At 37.9% G+C, this 23,757-nt stretch overlaps 1 protein-coding gene and 1 pseudogene across 4 annotated transcripts in view; one reads left to right on the top strand and one right to left on the bottom strand.

Annotated features, from left to right (window-relative positions):
• Positions 1 to 23,757, top strand: part of CNTNAP2 (contactin associated protein 2) — a 1,484,598-nt gene that overhangs the window by 907,536 nt on the left and 553,305 nt on the right. The window lies entirely within an intron of this gene.
• LOC118611290 lies at positions 19,177 to 19,295 on the bottom strand (annotated as a pseudogene).

Below are 23,757 nucleotides of genomic sequence, written 5' to 3'. Positions count from 1 at the left end.
TGTGCTCTCGCCTGCAAAAGTATCTCTAGCTCTCGCCTCTCTGGGGGGCCTCACTCCTGACTGCCTATTCATAGTCATCGCAGTCTTACAGGCATCTCAGTTCTCTGAGTTCAGAGCCAAACTATTGATCAAAAACAGATGTTCTTCCCTCAGTTTTCTCCATTTGAGTAAATGTCAGCTCCATTCATGTATTTGCTCTGGCCCAAAATCTTAGCTTCATGTTTGACTCTTCCTTCTGCTCCTCACATCCCAAACCCAGCTAATCAGCGAAAGCTCTACCCTCAGCTTGTATCCCGAAACCAATTTTTCCTTACCATCTCCATGAACTCCATTCGTGGGCCATTCATGGTATAGGTGCTCTGATAACTCCCCAGCTGATCAGCACCACAGCCAGATAGATACATTTAAATGAGAGGTTTTCTTCTTATTTGTTATAAAAGCCAGAGACTTTCAGGTAGACTTTTTATTTATAAATCGTTTTTGTTTACATGATGAAGATGCATGTATTCCTACACTGTGGAGAACCTTTGTGTTCCTTCTCATTAGTTCTGTGCAATGAGTATACTTTTATATAGTCACTGTCCGGGGATGGGATTAAGCAGGGAGGTAGTAAGAATAGAACAGATTTAAGTTGTGTTTTCAATATTATTATAGCTATTTATTCACAATCTCTTTTCTTATGGCAAAGAAAGCTGCTCTATGTTATAACTGAAATATTACTGTGAAACATTATTATGAAAAATTCTTCCGACAAAGCTCCAGATCACTCTACACTTTGATGACTCCTGTCCTGACTCACTTAACTCTCCTGAAAAGACCCAGAACCCAGAGACAAAATATTCCATTCCTATCATTATATACTTCTGATCAGGACAGCCAGCCCAGTGAGGTGTCAACTATTTGTCCTCTACCCCACTGTCAAAACCTCCCCTGTGGAATCTAATATGCAGATACTGCCTACCTTCTGGATCTTTCTCTGAGAGAAATTCTTCAGTTTGTACCAGTTGGCGCCAATGTAACTGTTGATCACTTGCTCCATATGGCCAAGGAAGGATAATTGGCAAATGAAGTTAACCCCTTCACTATTAATTTCATGTTTGAATGTTTTATCAGCGTTGTTGATAGAAGGGATGTTTTTCTACTGATTTGGCCATCTGTTCCTAGATTTGGTTCTAGTCCTCGGGTTTAACATGGCCTTTACAACTAACTAAATACATATTCTCTTTATTCTAACATTAAGTATAATAAAATCTTATCTCTCAAAAACTCCAATGTCGATATCAAATGTTAATGTTTGTTTGAACTCCTATTGTCATAGAATTTTTCTGTGGACATTATATAGTTATATGCTATTTTCTATTTAAGATTAAGGATTGAAAAATGAGTAATTCAAAAGCGGTAGTGTATCCAAAGGGCCTATTCCAGTAGCCCAGGACTCTGGCTCAGTCAGTCACGAGGCTGAGTGTGCAAAAATGTATGCACAGGAGTGCCGATTTTGCTTTTAAACCATTCAAAAGTGCTTTAAAAAAAAAAGGCCTAAATAATTAGAAAGCCCATATGTTAATACTTATTATTCCCCATTTTTCTTTATGGAGTTGCTCTAGCTCTTCTGTAATTCAGGTGTTAAAAGCCGAAGCCCCAGCCAGCTGAATACACTTTCAAGGGGTGGTGGTGGTAGTGATGGTGGCAGGTGTGTAATGCACATAAATAAATATGTTATTTATAATCATTATAAAGTTCCTCAACATGCCTTCTCTTATCATGGATCCCAGAGGCTATCTTTGAAGCTTCAGTCAGAATGCTTAGCTGCACCTTTCCCCTGAACGGATAGCTTCTTCAGCTTCTACCCTAGAGCTTTTTATCTGTTCTAATGCATCCTGCATATCTAGAATCCCACCAACCAGAACCTCCTTCTCTCGTTAATGCCATGGGTAGAGCAGATGTTCAGAATGATGATGTCTCCAAAGGCATAGCACCTACATACACCCAAGGCCGTGTGACTTTTGCAATTCACAGAACCTCATTAATTTGTCATATTTTAGAGGTCTGGGAATCGGTCTGCTTTGTTTACCACTGTATCTTCAGTGTCAAGCTCAGTAAAAACCTCTTGATAGATTTTTATTGGATAAATGAAAATTTTTGTTGAATGAAAGAGTAGATGAATGATCCTGTACTCATCCTCTAAATATAGGAGATAGCAATCATCACAAGTAGATGTAGTGCCAGGCCATTTGTGATAAGTGACTCCCCCAAAAATATATCAGAAAAGACAAATCAATTATAATCAGAATATCTGGAAAGGTTTTATGTAATATGGGTTATTTCAAGAGACAGAGGTAAACTAAGTGAATATGGACAAAATGAGTTCAATTGGGACAAATAGAGGCAAAGGTGACTGGGAAGAATGTAGGACATATTTGTTTGAGAAAGTCAAATAATAGTTTGGCTAGAATACAGAAATAAAAATATCAAGCCCACATTACAGACAGTGAAATGCTAAGTCAGAGATCAGGCATTTTACTGGATAGGTAACCAATAGAAAAACAATGGAGTTGATGAAGTACGTAATGTTCACATTGAAAACATATAGACTTGAATGGCAGTCACAATAAAGTATATGAAAAGAAGTACTAATGGAAAATAGACATCTTTCTGAGGTGCTTTTACTATTCACAAAGGCAGGAACACACACTGTCTGCCCACGATTCATTTTTCTGAAGAGCTCCAGGCAGCCAGCCTTTATCTTTCCTGGGCTTCAGGAAGAGGGCAAGGTTAAAGCTGCATCCAAGGGTAGGAACAGCCCAATTGTTTTGTTCATGATGGCTTTCAGTTAGTACAGGCGAACTTAAATGTATAATTTTTAGTGAAAGAGAAAGACATAAGGCAGAGAAAATCTAGCATATTTCAAAGTTTCAGGTTGCAGTTGAATAAAAAGTCCGTAGTAAAATTCATTTTCAAACAAACATTTAAATTGCAAAATAAGTAGTACAAATCAAGTAAATACTGATTTAAGAGGCTCACATTAAAAGAAACACTCAACAGTAACAGTTGAGCGTCATTTGTCATTTGGCAAATGGTGAACTGGGGAAACTGAAGCAAACAACAGTAGCCTAGCTCAGGTCTGTTTCCGCATGCAGACTTTCCAGACAGCGTACCCTCAGGACTTCCCCCTACGCTCGAGGCTTTTAACCTACTCTGTATTTTAAATGACGTTACTCTTATTAACTTTATTGCATAATTTTTCAGGTAATAATAAAACCGTTCTATGTTGCTATTTGGTAACTTATTTTTTCAACTAGATAGGATAAAGCAAGGGTTCTAGCTTACATGTTTTTTTAAACCTTATCTTTCTCATTTAATAAAATTGCACTATAATTAGCATTACATAAATTACATTGAATTGAATTTGGCACCCTCTTCTACTCCAGAATAGAGGATTCAATTTATAGCTGACGTTTTATTTTTTTGTATGTGTGCGTTTATTGAAGTATAGTTGGCATACAGTATTGTATTAGTTTCAGGTGTACAATATAGTGCTTCAGCATCTACATATATCGTGGTGTGCTCACCACACTCAGGCCAGCCCAGCACTCATCCGTCATCCCGCAAAGGGATCACATTATTCTCTACATTCTCCTTCATCTTTTTCACCCATCCCTCTATCTTCCTTGTCTCTGACAGCCATCAATTTGTTTTTCATTTCTATGAGTTTTCTTTTGTTTGTTTAATTTTTTTTTTTAATTTTACATGTAGTGAAATCATGCAGAATTTGCCTTTCCCCGACCTTTCTTTTGGAACTGAATTGTCATTTATTATTGTTGAGTTTATTTTATAATTCTATGCAAGCTACCACTTTTTTTTTTATAGGATTCTAGAGTCCACTTATAAATTGAATTCTCTGTATTTTGAAGACGTCCATTATTCACTTAAAACATAGATTTATACTTTGAAAAGAAAAGGATAAGAGGAAGAATGATCCCATTGTTTTATTTCTTATATATGTGCTATCCACTCTACTAAGGTTGTGTTAGAGGCGAAAGTAGAGAATAAATATCTAGAATCAGAATCTGATTCTATTCTTGTGTTTCCAACCCATGTTCTCCCCAGTTGTACTTTGAGCCTAGTACAATTTATTTTTTTTTCAGTAAGCATTTTGACAAATGCATTTTACATTTAATCGAATGAACAAAATGGAGAAAATAATGTTCTACCTTCAATGAGGTCACAGTCTGGGAAGAGATTCCATAATCACTCAGTCAATTAGCTTGATTATAAAATGGAGGCTTCCAGTTAGCAGAATTTCTGTTTTAACTAGATTTTCTAATTAACTCAGGATTAACCCATCTGTTCATTGAGGCTGCTTAGAATAAAGATGCCTGTATTCTAAAGGGCAGAGGTCCCCAACTCTAACCCGTTAGGAACCAGCTGCACAGCAGGAGGTGAGCTGCAGGAGAGTGAGCGAAGCCTCATCTGTATTTGCAGCCGCTTCCCACCTCAGCTCCACCTCAGATCATCAGGCATTAAATTCTCATAGAAGCACCGGTCCCTGGTGTCACCAAGTTTGGGGACCATTGAGAAGATAGTGTGTTAGTCTGTTCGGGCTGCTATACCAAAATACCATAGACTGAGTTAGCTTATAGACATTTATTTCTCACAGTTCTAGAGTCTAAAGCACCCGACCAGAGTGCTGGCAAATTTGGTGTCAATGAGAGCTTGCTTCCTAGACAGCCATCTCTTCACTGTAACCTCACACGGCAGAAGGGAGTTTTTCTGGGTGTCTTTTAATGAGGGAACTAGTTCCACTTGTGCGGATGGCACCCTTATGATCTAATCGCTTCCTTAAAGGTCTTACCTTCTGATGCTATCGCCTTGGGAGTTAGGATTTGAGCAAATGAATTTGGGAGGAACACAAACAAGCAAATCATAGCCGATTGTATTATGGGCCCTTTCTCATTCTGTTTTATTTGGGGAATAAATACATTTATTCCTACATAATGGGCCACTAACCTTGTATCAATTCTACATAAACCAGTCAGTAAAGATATTTATCGACTCTTCCCTCCTGTTACAGTAAAGGCGATTTCTCTCATCTACAGGGCCAAACTCTCTCTTTCTCTCTCTCTTGGATCCTGTACTTTTACCCCTTTAGAGAAACTTGATGCTATAAACTTTTCCTGTCCCCCTGTATATTGCACTGCCAGCTTCCACCAAATCACCACCATCAACCTTTAAACACATTCGAATCTGGCTCATATTTATCTTGATTCACACAAACGCCTCTACCTCTGCTTCCCTTTACAATAAAGACTTCTTAGAGGAGTTGTCGCTAGAGCCACACTGCCACTTTATCCTGGCCACTCCAGCCTGGCCTTCACCTCCATCACTCAACCAAGACAGCCCTCCTCGAAGGTCACTGATGACCTCTGTGTCTCTTAATAAAATAGACTTTTCTGTCTTCATGTCTCTGCTCAGATGTGTTTGGCACTATAAATCAATTTTTCTTTCTTGAAACAATCTCTTACATTGGTTTCCATGACATCACACTCTTATTTTTCTCTTTTTTCTTTCGATACTACCTTCTCTCACTAGTTTTCTTTTGTGGGCTCATTCTTCTTTGTCCAGTCAAGAAATAAGGGCTCCCGAAGACATTTCCCCTTTCACTGTAGCTCCTCGCATCAGGCAATCGCATTCACACCCATGGATTCAATTTCTGTGCGCTATAAAAATTCCAAAATTTAAATTTTCAGTCAAGGCCTGCTTTTTAATATATCTGGATTTGTTTAATAAGCATCTCAAATATAATACTTGCAAGACAACACATTTCACATTTGTCATTCATTATATCCTGAAATCTTCCTGTCCTCATTATTTTTTCTGTAGGAAAGCCACAAATACCTACTTTATTCTTTCGGCTGAGGAATCTTGAAAAATGTTTTTAATTTTTAAGACACTTTGGAGCAGAGTTTCTCAACCTTTGCACTATTGACATGTTGGACCAGATAATTCTTTGTTATGGGGGGGGGGGTGGTCACTCCTGTGCAATGTGGGATGTTCACCAGTATCCCTGACCTATACCCACTGGATGCCATTAGCATCCCTTCCCAGTTGTGACAACCAGACTGTGTCCAGACATTGCCAGATGCCTCCTAGGGAGGCAAAGCCAGCCCTCACTGAGGACCACTGCTTTCCAGGGAAGAAAAGAGAGGAGGCTGCCTTTATTATAGAAATCACACTGAAGTTCTCATGGTGTCACTAGAAGAAAAGATTTAAGGCAGGAAAATAATACGAAATCTAGTAAGTGAACTCTTGGTGCAACTATAGGCCTGAAATGAATAGTATGTACAATTTATGAGCCATCAACATTTCCCACATTAGTTACATGCTATGAATTTCATAAGCTATTTAAAATACTCTTCACAGAATTTGTTCAAGGGAAGATTTGCCTTATCACCTCACACGTGTTGGGGAGAACATGGAGAAAAGGGACCCTGTGGGAACTGTCGGTTGGAATGTAAATGGGTGCAGCCTCTATGCAAAGCAGCATGGACGTTCCTTTGAAAATTAAAAACAGGACTACTGCGCGGTCCAGAAATCCCACTTCTGGGTGTGTGTCCAAAGGAGATTAAGTCACTATCTCAAAGAGATATCTGTACCCCATGTCCATTGAAGATTATTTACAATAACTAAAATATGGAAACAACCTAAGTGTCCATTTTTAGATAAATGGATAGAAAAAATGCGGTGTATATACATAATGGAATCACATTTAGCCATCAAATATAAGGAAAGTCTGCCATTTGTGAAAACAAGGGTGGATCTCGAGGACATAATACTAAGTGAAATAAGTCACAGATAGACAAATATTATATGATCTCGCTTGTCTATGGAATCTAAGGAAAAACAGACTCATAGAAGCAGAACCAGAGGCCGGGGGTGGTGTGGGGTTGGGGAAGTGGGTTGAGGTAGTCAGGAGGGAGAAACTTCCAATTACGAGATTAGTAAGTTCTGGAGATGTAAGTTACAACACGATAGCTGTGATTCACAATACCGTATTGTATATGTCAAAGTTGCTAAGAGAGTAGATCTTAACAGTTCTGACCACAAGAAAAAAAAATGTAATTATGTGAGGTGGTGGATGTTAACTTATTGTGGTAATTATTTCACATATATCAAATCATTGTGTTATACACATTAAACTAATACAATGTTACGTGGCAGTTACATCTCAATAAAACTGGGGAATTAAAGATTTGCCTAGTGAGAAACAAGAAAGCATACTTGGGCCTTGCCGATAGCTCCAGATTTTTCACAGTGTTTCCTCCCTTCCTCCATCTCTGAACCATAGTCACAATGTCGCTTGGTCACGCGCTTTCCTGCTGCCCAGTGTTTTTCCGCTTGGAGCACCCCACTCCCTGAGTTACCCCTTTTCATACTTTAAAACGTAGCTCAGGCATCACTTCCCCACGAGACCTTCCTTTCCTGTACTCCCGCAGTCACCTGTGTTGTTTGATGCTCTCAGAACTGTGCTCCTTTCCTGCCTGTACCTACCTACGTTTATTATTGAACAGGTATTTGTGTGATTCCTTGAATATTTATCACACCCAATAGACTTTAAACATGTATGTAAGGAATGAACTCTGAAACATCAATTCCTTGCAGCAACATCCATGATTAAATATAGAAAGGCAGGAAGGAAGGAAAGGAGGGAGGGAGAGAAAAGGTCAGATGCCAAGCGCGCAGCAGCGCAGGCAGTCATTAGCCACTAAAATACTGTTTCTCAGAGTAATTAATTTGGGTGAATGTTATACACATTCGAGTTTAAGAAAAGTATGTTCAAATGGTAAATGCATTAATTAATTTTTTGGAAATTTTACTTTATCCCACCAAATTCCATGGATTTTTAAGTAAAAGTCTCCCTGTAGCCGATTGGAGCTGGAATATAGTTGTAACAATGTATAGCACTTTGGTCATAGTGTGTTTACTTTTGGATCCTCAGAGGAAAGGGCTGTCTGTGGTCCTCAGGTCACCCTGGGACATTTTCTCAGTGACAAGAATGAAGCCTTGTGTTTGCTTTGTGAATAAATAAGAAAGAGACCTTTTGGGAAAAAGTGTTGAGGACTGAATTTGACATTTGTTCTGGAAAGACAAGTTGTAAATTTCATACTGGCTTGTAATGCGACCTATGAAATTTTTGACCTATTTTAAGATTTTCATATGTTCACATCAACTGGAATTTCTTATGAACCAGCTTTCACCTCCATGTCCTACAAACTACAATAAAATGATGAGCCTGTGGGTGTTTTGAAATTGCCTGTGGGTAGACAGTGGCTATATTAATATCCAGAACGCCGTTTGAATGCCTAACCCTGAATTGAAATATCAAAATTTAAAAGCAAATTGTTTTCTTTGATACATCTTCACACTTTATGACCTAGGTAGGAACAATGGCAAAATTTGAACATGTTCAAATATTTAAGAACCATGAAATTAGTATCTATTAAAATAGCAGTGCTTTGTTGTCATTTTAAATAATATATGCACTTTAAAGTACTGGGAAACTTTTATGCTCTCTCTAAGTGTAGTATCAGTCCACTAACATAATGAAAAGCCAGTAGCAAAAAATGAAGGAGAGATTTTGAAACATATTGAAGGTCAGAGTCTGAAAGTTTAGAACTGAAAATAGGAAGTAAAAAAATATGTCCTCAGTGACGTTCTACTGGGCTTCATGTTCAAGATTATGCTCTCCCTATTTGTCAGTAGATGGCTATGATATGACACGTTTGCTGAGCTTAATACCTTAGCAGACATGTTCCCCTTCAAATAGCAATTCTGTTCTATATGTTCCTTTAAAGTAGCCATATGAAAATAGAATCCTATGCATGATTACTAGAAAAAAATCCTGCTCCCCACCCCAGTTGGAATATGAAGTAATTTTTAAAGTTCCTCTAAAGTTATTTCAAAATCAAGGTGAAATGTTGGCTACTAAGGTATTTAGACATTGTATATCTGCCCCATCTTAATGCTTGAATTCCCCCTTCTAATTTCTGTATTGAGAGGAAAATGGAATCGTACAGTACTTCTCCAAGGAAAAAAGAAATCAAGAATAAGAATATGTTTATATTTAAGGCACATATGTGTATGTATTTTTAACATACATTCAAAAACAAAGGCTGTGCTTGTTCTGCATATAATTGCTGTGCCTATGTTATTGACTGGAGGGTCGCAAGGACAAGTAGAAAATCTGGTTTCGATTATCTAAAGAAGTGTAACACAAAGTAACGTTTATAGTTCTTGTATTTTGTGGCTTCAGTTGCACCTGCTTCTGTAGGATGTTATAGCATTTCACAGAAATTAGCCACAGCCTGCCACACTGTGAAGACCCAACTCCAGGGTTCTGGGCAGCCGCCCAGGCTCTCATTCTCTCTCTTTAGACTGTGGTCGTGACCTCAAAACACTGGCTTCTCTTTTAACTTTTAACTCATGCCCCACACAATGTTGTGTGTTACTTGTGGTTCGAGTCTGTATACGTATGTGGGGGGGGGGATATACTGTGAATTCTTGCATGTCATTTCTCAGTAGCTTTGTACTCAGTCTGTGGTGACAGGACAGAGAATCAGACATTTCAGTGATTCAGTCAACAGTTCTAAAGAAAGCATTTCGTACAAGCCAAATCTGGGGAACAGAAAATGCCAAGGTTTTGAAATGTAAGTTTCTTGACTAAGGTCAAAATCTGCCCAGAAAAGACATAGTTCCTGTACATTGTACCATAAGAGATGGGTAGAGCTCACTTTGGGCTGGAAAATCATGACAGGGCGTTATTAAGGTAATTACTACACAAGAACCACAAACACAGCAGAATAAGGATCTGTGGCAAGATTCGCCTTAGACCAGTGAGTCTCAGACTTGAGCAAGCATCGGGATCACCAGAAGGGCTTGGTAGAACTGACTGCTGAGCCCCACCCCTGGAGTTTCTGATTAAATATGTCTGGGAAGGAGCTGGAGAATTTGCATTTCTAACAAACATCCAAGTAATGCTGATGCTGCTGTTCCAGGAACCAGCTTTGGCGAACCATTTCAAGTAGAATCAGAGGCCAAGTATCCATGGCCTGCAGCAAAGAGCGGAAAGAACTTTTGCTTTAAGGATAGCGTGACTTAGCAAGACTGTAATCGAAGACCTGACCATTTAAGCTGGTTTTGCGTATTTTTGCTTTATTTTAACCAATTTTCTTACACCTAATGTGGAGAGGCTGCAAGCCTGCAAGGCACTGCGGTACAGTGGTTACCTGGATTGGGCCTGGTGCTGCCCTTCTTAGGTTATCGAATCTCCGCACCGCCATCTCTTCTCCGTGTGATTTGGGGCAAGTATTTACATTCCTGGGACCATGGTTTCCTCATCTGTAGAATGGAAAAAAACAATGACACTTAGCCCTAGAGTTGCAGTTAGGATTCTTGAAATATACTCCATTTGGAACAGTGCCTTGCAGATTTTAAGTACTTGATAAAACTTGGCTTATTTTTCCCTTTTCCTTATTTTTTATTATTATGTTATTTTTGACAGCTAGCTCTTACAGGGATTTTTTTTTTCCTTATGGGATTTTTAAGGCTCACACATTACCACCCAAATATGCCAATTTATCAATTTATAATTAAAACACATCAAAGCACAAAGGGAACCATAGAAATTATAGGACCTTCCTGGAGTCATCCTATAAAGGAGCCCCACCTGGGCAACTGAAATAAGATTTTTGCTACAAGCAAAACTGACAAGTTTTATTTCATTGCTAATTCAGACTGTTGGGTAATTTATTCTTCACCAAAGGAACATTTGCATATGCCAAATGGATTAAATAACCTTATTGACCAGCTAGGGAACCTTGTCCTTTGAGCAATATTATCAAAGAGTTTCTTATTTCTGTTTTTTTTTTTTGTTTTTGTTTTTAATTCACTTGGTTTTTAAAGAACTTTAAAACAAATATGTTCCAGAAAATTTTAATTTAAATCAATTTTTTAAATTTAATGTTATTTTATATTCATGAAGGACATTGTTATCCATCATATGACCTGAGAAAAATCAGGCTCTTTCCAAGGGCAAAAAAACAAACTAAAAAAAAAAATAGGAAAACAAAAGGCAAACATATCTGACAACTACAAGATAAAGTCAAAACCAGCACCATCAAAGCAAACACTATTCCGGACAAAGTCAGACTGGCAGCAGAGACTTTTTTCAAGGCCATCACAGTAGTGGAGAGAGGCCAGCACTCAGTCTGAACTCTGCTTCACCAGTCAGAGGGCAGGCGAGCTCCCAAGAGCTGGGATGGGGGAATCTCTGTGTCATCCACGTTTGCTTTACCCAGAGGAAAAGTAAGCTTTCTCCTGTCTTCATGGCAAGAGGTATTTTTGTAACGTGGAACCAGGCTCCTTGAAGTTACTCTTCTGCTCTCTAACAGAGACTGAGGGAGAGCACCGCTGTCTTCCTCAATAATTACATTCCAAAGGATGGCTCCTGGGTCCTTAAAAAAAAAAAAAAAATCCCTGGGTTGTAGGCAAGAGGTTCTTAAAACGATTTACATCTCAGTGGGGCAGAGGAAGGATTTATAGTTACAGGCTTTCTGAAGTAAATGCAGCTAAGAAAATGGGGGGAGGGGAAGGGAAGGGTAGGAGCCTGGAGTGAGGAAGAAGCCTATCTAAGGTTTAGTCCAGCTGAGGGCAACATTAAGGCTGTCTTGGTCAACACTTAGTTTTTACATAGTTTTAATCACAGAAACAATGTGTGGTCTGAACACACTTAGAAAGAAACCAATAAGAGAGATCGCTGAGTGCCATTCCTGGTGGTTGAGAATGTCTCATTCCTACATTTATGAAAATGAGATAGAACAAAATGAAGAGGAAACTTCAGCCTAATAGGAGAAAGTATGTAGGCAGACCACACACTCCCCTGAGTGAAATACTGGCCAGGAACAGGGTAGGGCATAGAGGGAACCCAGGGAGTATGATTTCCATTTTTGAGTCTCTGAAGTTAAGCCCACACTCTTGAAAGCGTCTTGGATACTTCATACAGGGTTGTTGCTCGCAATCTCATGGCAGCGGTCATTGTCAGTACCCAGGGTCCATCAGCCTGCTGCTGTGCCTTCACACCCATGGCTGCACAGAGTGGATCTTGGACTGGGATGCTCACCCTGGTGGCATTCATAAGCTAATCTGGAATTGCAAGGGTGCCCATGCCCCCATGGCTCTGTGTGTCACTCCCTACTACCCAAGAGGCTGGAAACTTCCAGCTATGGGTAGAGAGGGACAGGCAACTTATTATCCGCCTTTAAACTCCTCAATTGCAAGCTATTATTTTAAAACCTGCCATGTGAACAGGACTTTAACCAAGTAAAAAGTTCTAAAATCTTATTTTAGGTTGAGTTACTTTGAATCATATGATCTCAGGATTCTCCTGTCAGTTTTTAGGTGAGTAAATTGAGGCTGAAAAAAGAAATATTATTATGTAAAATGAAATTAGCAGACCAATAAGGTGATAAATTTCTAGAATTATGTACCCAGAACTGTAAATTACCACTCTTAAGAACACTTTAAAAGACTTCAGATGGGTATAACACAAGAGGACAGAGGCCTGGGGTTTAATTATTATTCTTCCTTTTACCATTGTAACTGTAAATAGATTCATCAACCCGGTGAACCTTGTTTTCCTCATTTAACCAGGGCTGGGGCAGATAAGCTGGTTCACAAGGCCCTGCAGAGTCTGGCTTTGTGATTTCTGCTGGAAGTTGGGGATTTTAGCAAGCTGGGCTTGGTGTTCTTTTTAAATGACAAAATGCTGTGGATGTGCGAGTCCACAACTCCTGAGGTGTGTCTCCTTCATCCACCATGCCTGTCCTACTTCTGACATTACTTGTTTCATGATTCCTTAATTTCTTTGCATGTTTGGGAGCTAATGGCAAACATATCTACTTGAGAAGTGTAAGCTCCAGTCAAATATTACTGTGAAATTTTGGTGTTGTAGTGGTTTGTGTGATAGAAGAAAATTAAGGGCAATTCCTACAAACTTTCAGCATAAGAATCTGGTATTTCATACAGGTTGGAATAGTTCTTAGGGTCAAGTGAAAGAATTTGGTTTTCGTCACGTGTGTCATTTGATGAAATTGCTTTGCTTGTAGACTCTGTGCAGCAACTATATTTCGTCTTCATGATATAAGAAGTAAAACATCCCTCCATGGAAAATGTATTAGTCCAGATATTAAATATATCCAAAGTTAGCCATATAATATAATGCAAAGTATTTTGCCAGACCAAAAAAAAAAAAAAAGTCAATATTTCAAAACCAATTAAAACAAATCTATACAAAGAGTTTTATAAATAAGATTTAGCACTCAAGAACAGAAACTTGTTAAAAGCTTTTTTTTTTTTCTTTTGGCAGTTATGATCATTCTGTTGATCCTAATCATAATATGCTAGAGCAGAAGAAATCACAACTCTGCTACCTTTGCAAGTGGTATATTCATATTTATTCAGTGACTACACAGTATTTAACATCACAAGTCCTTTTCATCCCTCCCTCCACTCCAATCATGAACCCTAGTTAGACAAGATCATTTGACCAGCGCTTGGAGCAGTTGGTGTTAGTCGTTAGGCCTGTGCTCTGCATCTCTCTCAATGCTTTTACCGTTGTAAGATGAAGAGAATTCTTTCTGTTTCACAATTCGTACTCAGAATTTCATGTGCTATCTGTTCAGTCAACAGGTGTGGGGGAACTCTTATATTCTCAAGAAGGGTTTAAAGCTCTTTCTCTTTGGGATATGGACAATTATTCTTCCCACTGGAGAGTTGGAACTGAGGCCCGGATGGGGAAGTTGTGGGGCGTCATGACCTGGAGGGACAGGGACGCCATGCGGTGCAGGTATACGCTGAGTTCTGGCGTGGAACAGCAGTGGCAGAGAGCCTTTCCTGAAAGCCCAGCTTCCTAACCCCGATCTGTTCACCTTATGGCCCAGGTGACTTTTTCTCCCTTTCACTGCAGTAGATTTCATTCATTTATTTTTATTCCTTTACCTCTTGTCAAATTCAAGCTCTAACCAAATGTCCTTCTATCATAGCATTTTTGTAATGCTGCTTTTGCCAACAGACATGTATTCCAAATTAATCAGTTGTTTCCTAGACTGAAAGCAAAGCCATTTGGATGTTTTTTAAATAACATTTTACTCTACTTCCTATAGATTAAATTACTTCCGCTCCAGGGCAACAACTGTGCTTCCTGGGCTTCTCTTCCCTGGCCATGCCAGATGGATAACACGTTCTCACTCTCCATTTCCTTTTCCACACCTTGTGTTTTTGTTGTTCTTGGTGGTAGCGTGTGCAGGTGTTTAATAAACCACTAAAAACATGATTTTTTTCTAATTCATAAACAAGTTTGATGAAGTCTAGAGACACCCAGATCATGGGATTTCAATAGGAGATATCATAGGTCCATTAGCAGTTCAGTTCCAAAATAAGACATTTGACAGATGGGTAAATACATATATTTGGTTTGACCAAATTTAAATTTCAGAAGATGAACTTTTACCAACTTCATCTCTACATTCTAGGTAATTCTTCCATTCAGAGACAAAGACGAAATCAGCTAAAGTAATACAAATTAAGAAATAATTTTATATGTAACTTTTCCATAGATAGTGTCACATAGTTATCTTTGGTATTGACTTGGGAGAAATGTTTGTATTCCCTCACACAGTCCATTCTCTGTTTAGTCACTGCATGTTCTTAGGCAATCGGTTTCAGATTCTTCATAGCTGAGTGACGTTAGGAAAGTGTCCTACATTTCCTGGGCTTCCAGGTTTAGCATTAATTTGTGAGGTCCTCCCTGGCTCTTCTATATTTTATTATTCCAGGACAGAGCAGTATTTTAAAAATTAAATCCTTATGCATATCTTAGAGAAGCGAATAAATACACATATAGACAAGCTTGTAGCTTTACGTTCTCTTTAGCATGCAATTCCACATCCGCCAGCCCTAAAACTTTGAAGAGCATAATCTAAACACACTGTGCAAATAAATGTAGCAGTTATTTGTTATTGAGGCAACTGGTTGTGATTCTACTCCAAGATCAGCTCTTCCAAGAAGCAGAGACCTGCCTGCTGCATTTGTTGGCCCCTTGTTCTTAACTGTTGCTTGTTTTTATCCTTCTTTGGAAATCAGTCTGCCGTCCACCATTTGCATTTTGTATTCCCAGTGAAAAGGTTTTTGTATGATTTTGATTTTGTTCCCATCAGTCACTTAAAAGAAAGGACACCCAAAGGCAAAGGCATCAATCACCTTTTTGAAGGTCCCTCAGAAATTATTGTTTGTGTGTTGGTGGTGGATTTGTTCCACCCAGCAAAGGGCAGGATTACAAGATTAGGAGCATGGTTAGGAAAACACAGCAGTCATTAACCTTATCACTTTCCCAACAGAGAAAGGCAGTGCGACAACTGGCCGAAGCCAGTGGCAACTTGAGAGCATAAAAGATCAAAACAACGGAGCCCAACACGGGATAAAGCAGGTTGCCAGGGCCTTGGCACGGATTTAAAATAATTTTCTATAAACAGTTACCTCAAAAAATGGAAATCAGGAAAACGATCTAATACAATGGATAGAGAATTCCAAATCTTATAATATATTCCCTCATGTTTTGTTTGAGGAGGATTTTGTTTGCTTTAGAAATCTCTTGACTTATTTCTTTACCTCTAATTTCATTTTTACTGGCATCTTTCCCCTTAGTTGCTCAGAGTAGAGTTAAAACCACTACATTTTACTTGTTAGGTTACTAAAATTACATTATAGGTTCTCTCTGCATGGGGTAGCTCTACACAGCTGATTTAACAATAAATATTTTTCAAAAAACTCCACCCCAGCAAGGAAAGGAGACTTACTGGGCAAGAACCCAAGACCGAGGGGTGGAGCAAATGCAGAAGAGGAGTGCCAATGCCGACGGTCAGTCCAGACACAGGCGACCCAAAATGGTGCTGAATCTCGTGTCCTTTCTTCCTGCTTCTCAGTGGGAGACTTCCACTATTTAAGAGGGTCACTGAAAATGGCTGTTGTTTATTTTACTAAATGTTCTGTGGCTTTCTAGGGCCTTAAGTACCAGCATTTCATTGGTCCCTGCCACCAGTGACAGGGCCAGCAGTAGACGGATGTTCAGGAAGCTGGAGACCTGTTGCTGTTCACAGCCGTGAATGCTGGCAATGCATGCTGGGAAATGTAACCTCCTATCTTCCTCACATTCAGATAATGAAAGAAGATATTTTTCCCAAGAGTACCTGAACATTACCTCAAGAGACTATTTAAGTTGCCGAATCAGACTAAGCTGTAATGTGTAGCGATTATTGAGTTGAATGCTTATCATGCACATCAGCTAGTACCGACTCCTGATGAGGACAAGATGGGCTATGGGCAAAATTTTAAAAGTTCTCTTTTGTCTAGACATCAATTGCAATATAAGATAAATCTTGTGCCTTATACATAAAAAGAGAAGCGTGTGAGGGTGAAAGAACTTCTACATGTTTGGTGAGAGAAGCAAGGTCAGTGTGATTAGAGAGGAAGGATCAAGGAGAATGGGGTGGCTCCAGGCTCAGGAGGTGGCAGGGGCCAGCACTGGCAGAGACTTCTAGGTCACGCTAAGACTTCCCACTTCATCCTAATTGCAGTAGAGAGTCTACAAAATAAGATTTAAGCAAGGAAGTGATACAACCAGGTATTTATTTTTAAAAATAGCTGTGGTTTCTACATGAAGAGTAGATTCAAGCACAGACAGGTTTAAATAAGGACCCAACGAGGGATGCTTGTCATTTCAGCCACGATGGAGCCAGGAGACAGACAAGTGGATAGATTGCAGAAGAGTTTTGGACAGCGATGTGTAGATAATTTGTAGTTGCATATTTTTGCACATGTACTCTTCCACCTATGAATAGACAGTTGATATGGTCACAGTCCTTTAGAACTGCTATAATAAAGTACCATAGATGATGGTTTATGAACAACAGAAATTTCTCACAGTTCTGGAGGCTGTGAAGTCCTTGGTCAGACTACCAGCAGGTTCGGTGTCTGGTGAGGGCTAGTGTCCTAGAAGGCTCTCTTTTCTCTGTAAACTCACATGGTAGAAGGGGCCAGCTAGCTCTGTGGGGTCTCTTTTATAAAGACAATAAACTCATACATCAGAGTTCCAGATTACTGACCTAATCATCTCCCAAAAGCCCCACCTCCTAATGCCATCACCTTGGCAGTTAGGATTTCAACATAGTGTGATTTGGGGGGCATACAAACATTCAGTCTATATCATAAACACATATGTATATAGAATATGTATTTATGAACTTAGAAAAAAAAAAAGGAGTAAAATACACCAAAATGTTTAGAGCGAATATATTCAAGGTGGTAGGATTTAGGGCAATTTTTGTTTCCTTCTTTACATTTTCTCTTTTTCTAATATTGTAATATATATTCATTGTAAAATGCATATTTAAAGGTAGCATATGTTAATGAAATATTATAGAAATTGTAAATAGGGCTAGTACCAAGAGAAACATAACTACTCCAAAACTTGCAATACTCAAATATGATAGTGCTTTTACCATAAAAAATAATTTTAAAAGAAAGTTTTCTCAGTTTGTCTATAAATTATGCATAACTCTTAAAAAATGAGAAAGTCGCAATTAATAATGTGGTTGATTTAATTAAATAATACCCTTTGCCATTAAATGGAACTAGAATTCAATACTGCAACTGTTTTAAAGTTAAATTAATGCCAATGACCTGCAAATGAGATGTGATATGCAGTATTTCTGTTTTCTCTTCTTCCCTCTTTTAAAGTTGCACAAATTTTGTTTCATTTTTCTGATTTTTATTTTTTAAACATAATGTTCAAGAAGAATTATCTCCAGATTGCCAAGTTGGAATTAGTTGACAGTTCCAAACTAAATTTAAAATTTATATCTAGAGAAATTTTCTTTTTTGAAATTTAACAGTTTTGTTTTCTAGATTGTCTGCATAAAAATCTAGGGTATTCTTATTTAGGGGTTGGGTTCTTCATAAGCGTTAACCAATCCTATGTGAAGACAAGCCAGATAATCAGTCCGCACAAGAAATACTGAACAAATATGCAACAGTCAGTTGACAGTAATTTTGTTTCCTGGTCTTCCCTTAAATAATGTCTAAGAAATAAATATAAAATGCCTAATGACAGAGGAAATATCTTGATACCGTAGGTCATGTACATACACATACACAAATAATAAAATAAGAGGGACAGGGGATAAATGTCATGAAATTACAATCGAGGGTAACACTTGAAAATTATATTTATAAAAATTTTATGAGCAATAAATATAAAACTAAATTATTTCTTAAAATTTAATTTAGAATTTAGCTCCGCATATGTCCACATAATCTGCATTTCTTCTGCTATACTAGGTAACTTTTTATTGGAATTTGTTGTGTTAATTTCTTCTATTATCATGTGTATGATTTTTAGTTATACTAAGCTATAGTAATATATTTATTTAAGTAGCAAAAGGCCCTAAACAGCCTTTTGCAAATAGTGCTAAATCATGAGAATACTAATATTTTACAATGCCGTAGGAAGTTAATGAACCAGATTTTTCTCTAAAAGGAGTATTCCTTTGGTTTTTGCATAACACAGAATCTTAATGGACAGGCAAGACAAATTATTTACTGTGTGAAATACTCATATACCTACTGAGGGGTAGCATCAAATGTGAAAATATCTTCTCTGGCTATCTACATTATCTGCAAGAAGAAATCTTTGCAAGGTGCAAAATGCTGTAGACATTTGGGGTCTATCTGTAATGAGCATATTTCTTTCAAAGATAAATGTGAATGTAAAATACAGAAGTGTAGCTGGGAAATATCTCATGCTTTCCTCGACCACCAGGACGTCTGGGAGTGCCGCTTTCCTCTAGGGGTCAGTGTCAGCTCTGCACATCTGCCAACGCGGTCCTTGTTGGCAGCCTGCAGCCAGCCTGTCTTTTGTCTTGTGCTCAGTCACTTGCCTGTCATGATTATCCTAGCAGGACAGAATTTCTTTTTTTTTTTTCTTTTTCAGGCAAGGCAACCCTTGGTTGACTTCACAGATTGCAAGGACCTTGTCAGCTTACCATCCCTTATTTTTTTAATTTTTTATGCCTCCAGCACCTGATCTTCCTAAGTGGTCTCCCATCCAAGTACTAACCAGGCCCAACCCTGCTTAGCTTCCAAGATCAGACGGGATCGGGCTCATTCAGGGTAACATGGCTGTAGACAGGACAGAGTTTCTTTAGGTCAAATAGTTGTCACCCCAACATGATGTTTTCCTGGGAAACGTCTCACTGTTAACTATCCAAACAGTAATGCCTTCCCCATTTCCTGTACCCCAGGAAGAACCATCGACATCTTGGCTTGCCTAATAGCTCTTACATCTCCTGGGAGAACAAAGTGGACTCTCGGGTAGGACACTATTCTCAGTCTCTTGTAGCTATCGCTTTGCTTATCTGTACTCCTTGATTAGGAAGTAATATTGAAGCAAGAACCAGTCTCATCCATTTCATATTCCTGGAACCATGCAAGATTTGGTTCATAGGAAACACTCGACGATTCCATAAGTTGCCACTTTTGATTTTCACAGCTAACCATGTGAATTAAGTACTGTATTCCTCATTTTATAAAAATGTAAACCTAGATTCAAATTATTTAAGTGACTTGTCCAATATTATTAGTATAATCGAGCCTGAAAGTAATTCCTTGATTCTCAGTGACAATATCTAGAATTGAGAGCATAATTCTGAGAATTAAAGAACTATAAAAAACCTTTCAAAGTGTTTTAAGATGAGACATGGAATGAAGACTAAATTATTCTATTTTAATTATGAATTTCTTAAATGTATTTTTTCTGCATATATATAGTAGGAAAGTCAAAAGTCATGTTAATTTATGAAATAGGAACCTGAGATGCATCATTGTCTCTTATTTGTTATTTAAGGGAACTTATTGCTAACACCGAAGCAAAAATAAATTTTAAAAAATTCTGTAACTCAAAGCATTTTGCCTTTAAATCAGACTCATGTTATTTTATATCACCTAAGAATATGTTTGTTTTCGGTGTGTTCTTTCGTATATTCAATATGTGTTCCCTGCTTCCATGTGCTAAGCAATGCCTCTGTTTGATCTTACCTCAGTTTTATACTTGTTGAAATATCATGCCATACTATATATTTCTAATTCAGACGGAATTAATTTTCTTTGGTGATTTTTCAGCGTTTATTTAAGTCTTGGATTTTCTGTAAAATTTTTAGTTTAAGTGAAGTATATGTTTAGCCAGAGCTACACATTCCTCTCATTTTTTGAAATGGCATTATTTACACAAGGCTTTCCTCTCTTCTATTGAATTATAGAGTATTTTGTAATTGTTACTGCTTTGTTTTAGAATTATAATGTAGGACATAGATTCAAAATGTAGTTTTGTATTTGAGCAAAATCACAAATATATTAATTTTGCCAGGACAGCTCCCCAAAAGATAGAATAGTTGCTTTCTAACTTTAGGAACACAACTAAATTTAATTTAAGGATTTAAAATCTAAGCAGGATTGGTGCTGCTTCATCAGGAGTGCATTGGATGGTTTAGAAACCAAACCCCAGAATGGCTAAAAGAAGGTTTCTCCCAGAGCCCATTAACCTTCAAGAAGCCTTAGCCTTTCTTTTCTGACAGGCGCGAAGTGAACAGGATTTTAATAAAAGTCCTGCAGCAGCGGTGTCGGTAGGGTCAGAGCTCATGATAAAGCTGCCAACACTGCAACTTTAAGAAAACATCCTGACGACCTTTAATAACAGTGAGTCTGCCAGTGCCCATTGTGGAGGATCTGTATTTTAAAATCCCACTTGAGAAACCCATCCCTCATCTAAGAGGATCATGATCTTTAATCTTATTTTTGGTGTGCAAGAGTTGACTGCACGTCCTGTGGAAACTGGTCTTTTGTGCGGTTCTGACAGCCTCAGGAAGTGCCTTCCCGTGATAGGAAGGTATCCCTATTCTCAACTTTGACTTTCCGATCATCCATTCCATTGATATTAAGTGCTCCAAATGTTCTAAAAGTAGAAGGAACTGAATATCACTTGGTTCACCAAAGCTTCTATTCCATGTATTTTCATTTTTGTCCCTTAATCTCTCTTCAACCTTTTATAAATTGAATAACCCTGAAACTGGGGATCAGCAGAGATATACAGCAGTAACTTCAGTATCTATGTGTGCACTAGTAGAACAGAAGTGAAATTATCACGATCAATTTGTCATGTGTTAGAACACCCATTTAATAGTGAGTAATCAAAGACTTGTTAAAAAATAAATAATTTGCTAAAGTTACACAGGCAATAAATTAGCAGTACCAGAACTCCCTGTTTTCGGATCACTCAGTTTTGCAAACTCATGCTACTTGCAGTCTCTAAGACATACATCTACATTTCTGGCCTCATCATCTCAGTGTAAGTCAATTTAAATAGCTCTTCAGAAGCTTGCATAATGTTATGGGTAAAAAAGAAAAGCTTGATTTAAAGTATTTCAGAGCACAGCAGTACAGGAACTTTTAAATTTGTTTTATGAAGTAATTTCAACAATGACAAAGTCTCGCAAAGATTTTACCAAAACAAAAGGATAAAACAAAAACTCAGACTACTCTCATCTATGAGTATCAATGCAAAAATCTTAAAATATACTGAACAGAATTCAATAGCACATTTAATATTACATCATGACGAAGTAAGGATCATTCCAGGAATGACAGGTGATTCAACATTAGGAAGTCTAATGACATGAATCATCATATTAATAAAGCCCATAAGAAAAACAATGTGACCATTTTGGGGGATGTTGAAATTGAATTTGACAAAATTCAATACCAATTCTTAAAAATAAATAAATAAGCTTTGTTACAAAGGAATTGATGAACACTTCTTTAACACGACTTTATGTGTGTATCTATATCTGTAATGTCTACATCTCCAAAAGCCAGCATACAGCCAGCATCCCTCATGAGAACAACGTTGGAGACATTCCCACTGGAACAAGACTATGCTGCCCACTATTTTACTATGACGTAACATTATATGGGCGATATATAACAAAGAAAGCAATTAGATTCATACGACTTGAAAAGAAAGGCATCAAACTACCTCTGTTTGCAGATGATATGATTATTTATCTGCAAAACTGGGAGAAATCAATGGAGTAACTACTAGATACAAAGAGGTAATTCAGGAAAATAGCAGGGTATATCTCTAACATACAGAAATCAATAGGCTATATATAATTAAACAAAAACAGATTTAAAGATTTTTTTTTAAAGAAAACTCCTTACCTCATTTCAAATAAAAGTAATTTCTAAGAATTTTTTTTTTCGTTTGGGAAGTAGGGGCAAGCGTGGCATGTGCAGAGAACAATGTGAAGGTTTTGTGTTTCGGCAGAATGGGAAGGGGAGAGAAGGGGAGAAAACCCAACGGAAGACCAGAAGACCGTGAAAGGTGAAGAGTGAAGTTGGTTCTTAGGACGATTGCGGCCAAAACGCACGTGGGGCTTCGGGAAGTCCGCCTTACCCTTGCTGTTTCGGTTTGCTTTAAAGCTTGGCTTAAATTTTCCCTTCAACCAACATTAATTTTGAAGTTAATCATTTCGAAAGTGGTCTTTGAATGTACCTAGGGCACATTCGTCCCATCAGAAAAGAACCAATGTACTTATTCTTCTCATAAAGATTCCTTCTATTTGCTTTTGCAGTTTCTCATTTCCTAAGTGAGTTTCACTTAAGAGAAAACTGGTTATTTGGAAGGCTCTTATTGGAATTGACCATAAGATCTTACTTGGTACATAGGTCCGTGCAACTGGCTGGACCAGGGCTGTGGAACTGAGGTTTGACCTCAGTGCTCTATGTCTCGTTAGGTCAGCCTAGCAGAAATTCTTGTTTCTACTTATTCAATTGCTTGGCTAAATCCATTGACTTATTTCTGTGGAGCAGATTTTTGTGGGTTTTTGGGGGGATGCAAGGATGGATTTCTATTATGGTGATGTATCCTGAGTTAACATCAATCGTGACAAGTCAAAAATGAATTCCAGATGTACACAGAAGGGAAACGCTAAAGGCTTCACTTGCTTTTTAATGTAGATATATTCAGTGGAAACTTGTCACTCCACTTGAAAAGGAAATCTTTATAAATGAGATCTGCTTTGCCGTTATGACAAAAACAATCAACACTGAAAAATGAAATGCTCAATGGTGACCCCAAATTTAGACTTGAGCAATTAGGCTTCAGAATACATTTTTCCTGCTGAAGAATAAGCCCCTAAAAACCTACAGTTCATTATTTATCTGGAACACTGAGAAAGATTCAACTGTTTTATGTAAATAATAATGCCACAATAACTTAGAATAAAAGTAGAAACAAGAACCTCTAACCAGAAGCAAATTATAGCCTATCAGTTTTTCTATAGGGCAATCATACCACTTTTAAGTAAGATGATAAATCAGCAGAAATGAACTGTTCATAATTAAAATTACGTATGCCAAATCATTTCGCAACCATTTATAAAACCAAGTGCCTGTTAATAAAACAGATTTTTATTATTATTACCTTCTTTAAAATTATTTCCATTTTAGATGAATTATTTTATTGAAAATGGCCCAGCATTGGGGGATTCTGAAATTTAATTGTCCTTGTTTTGAAAAAAACTGTAAATGTCTCCA

Source organism: Rousettus aegyptiacus, unplaced genomic scaffold (assembly GCF_014176215.1).
Source record: "Rousettus aegyptiacus isolate mRouAeg1 unplaced genomic scaffold, mRouAeg1.p scaffold_m13_p_13, whole genome shotgun sequence".
NCBI lineage: Eukaryota > Metazoa > Chordata > Mammalia > Chiroptera > Pteropodidae > Rousettus > Rousettus aegyptiacus.
Note: the sequence above shows the minus strand (reverse complement) of the source record. Positions and strands in the feature narration are given on the sequence as shown.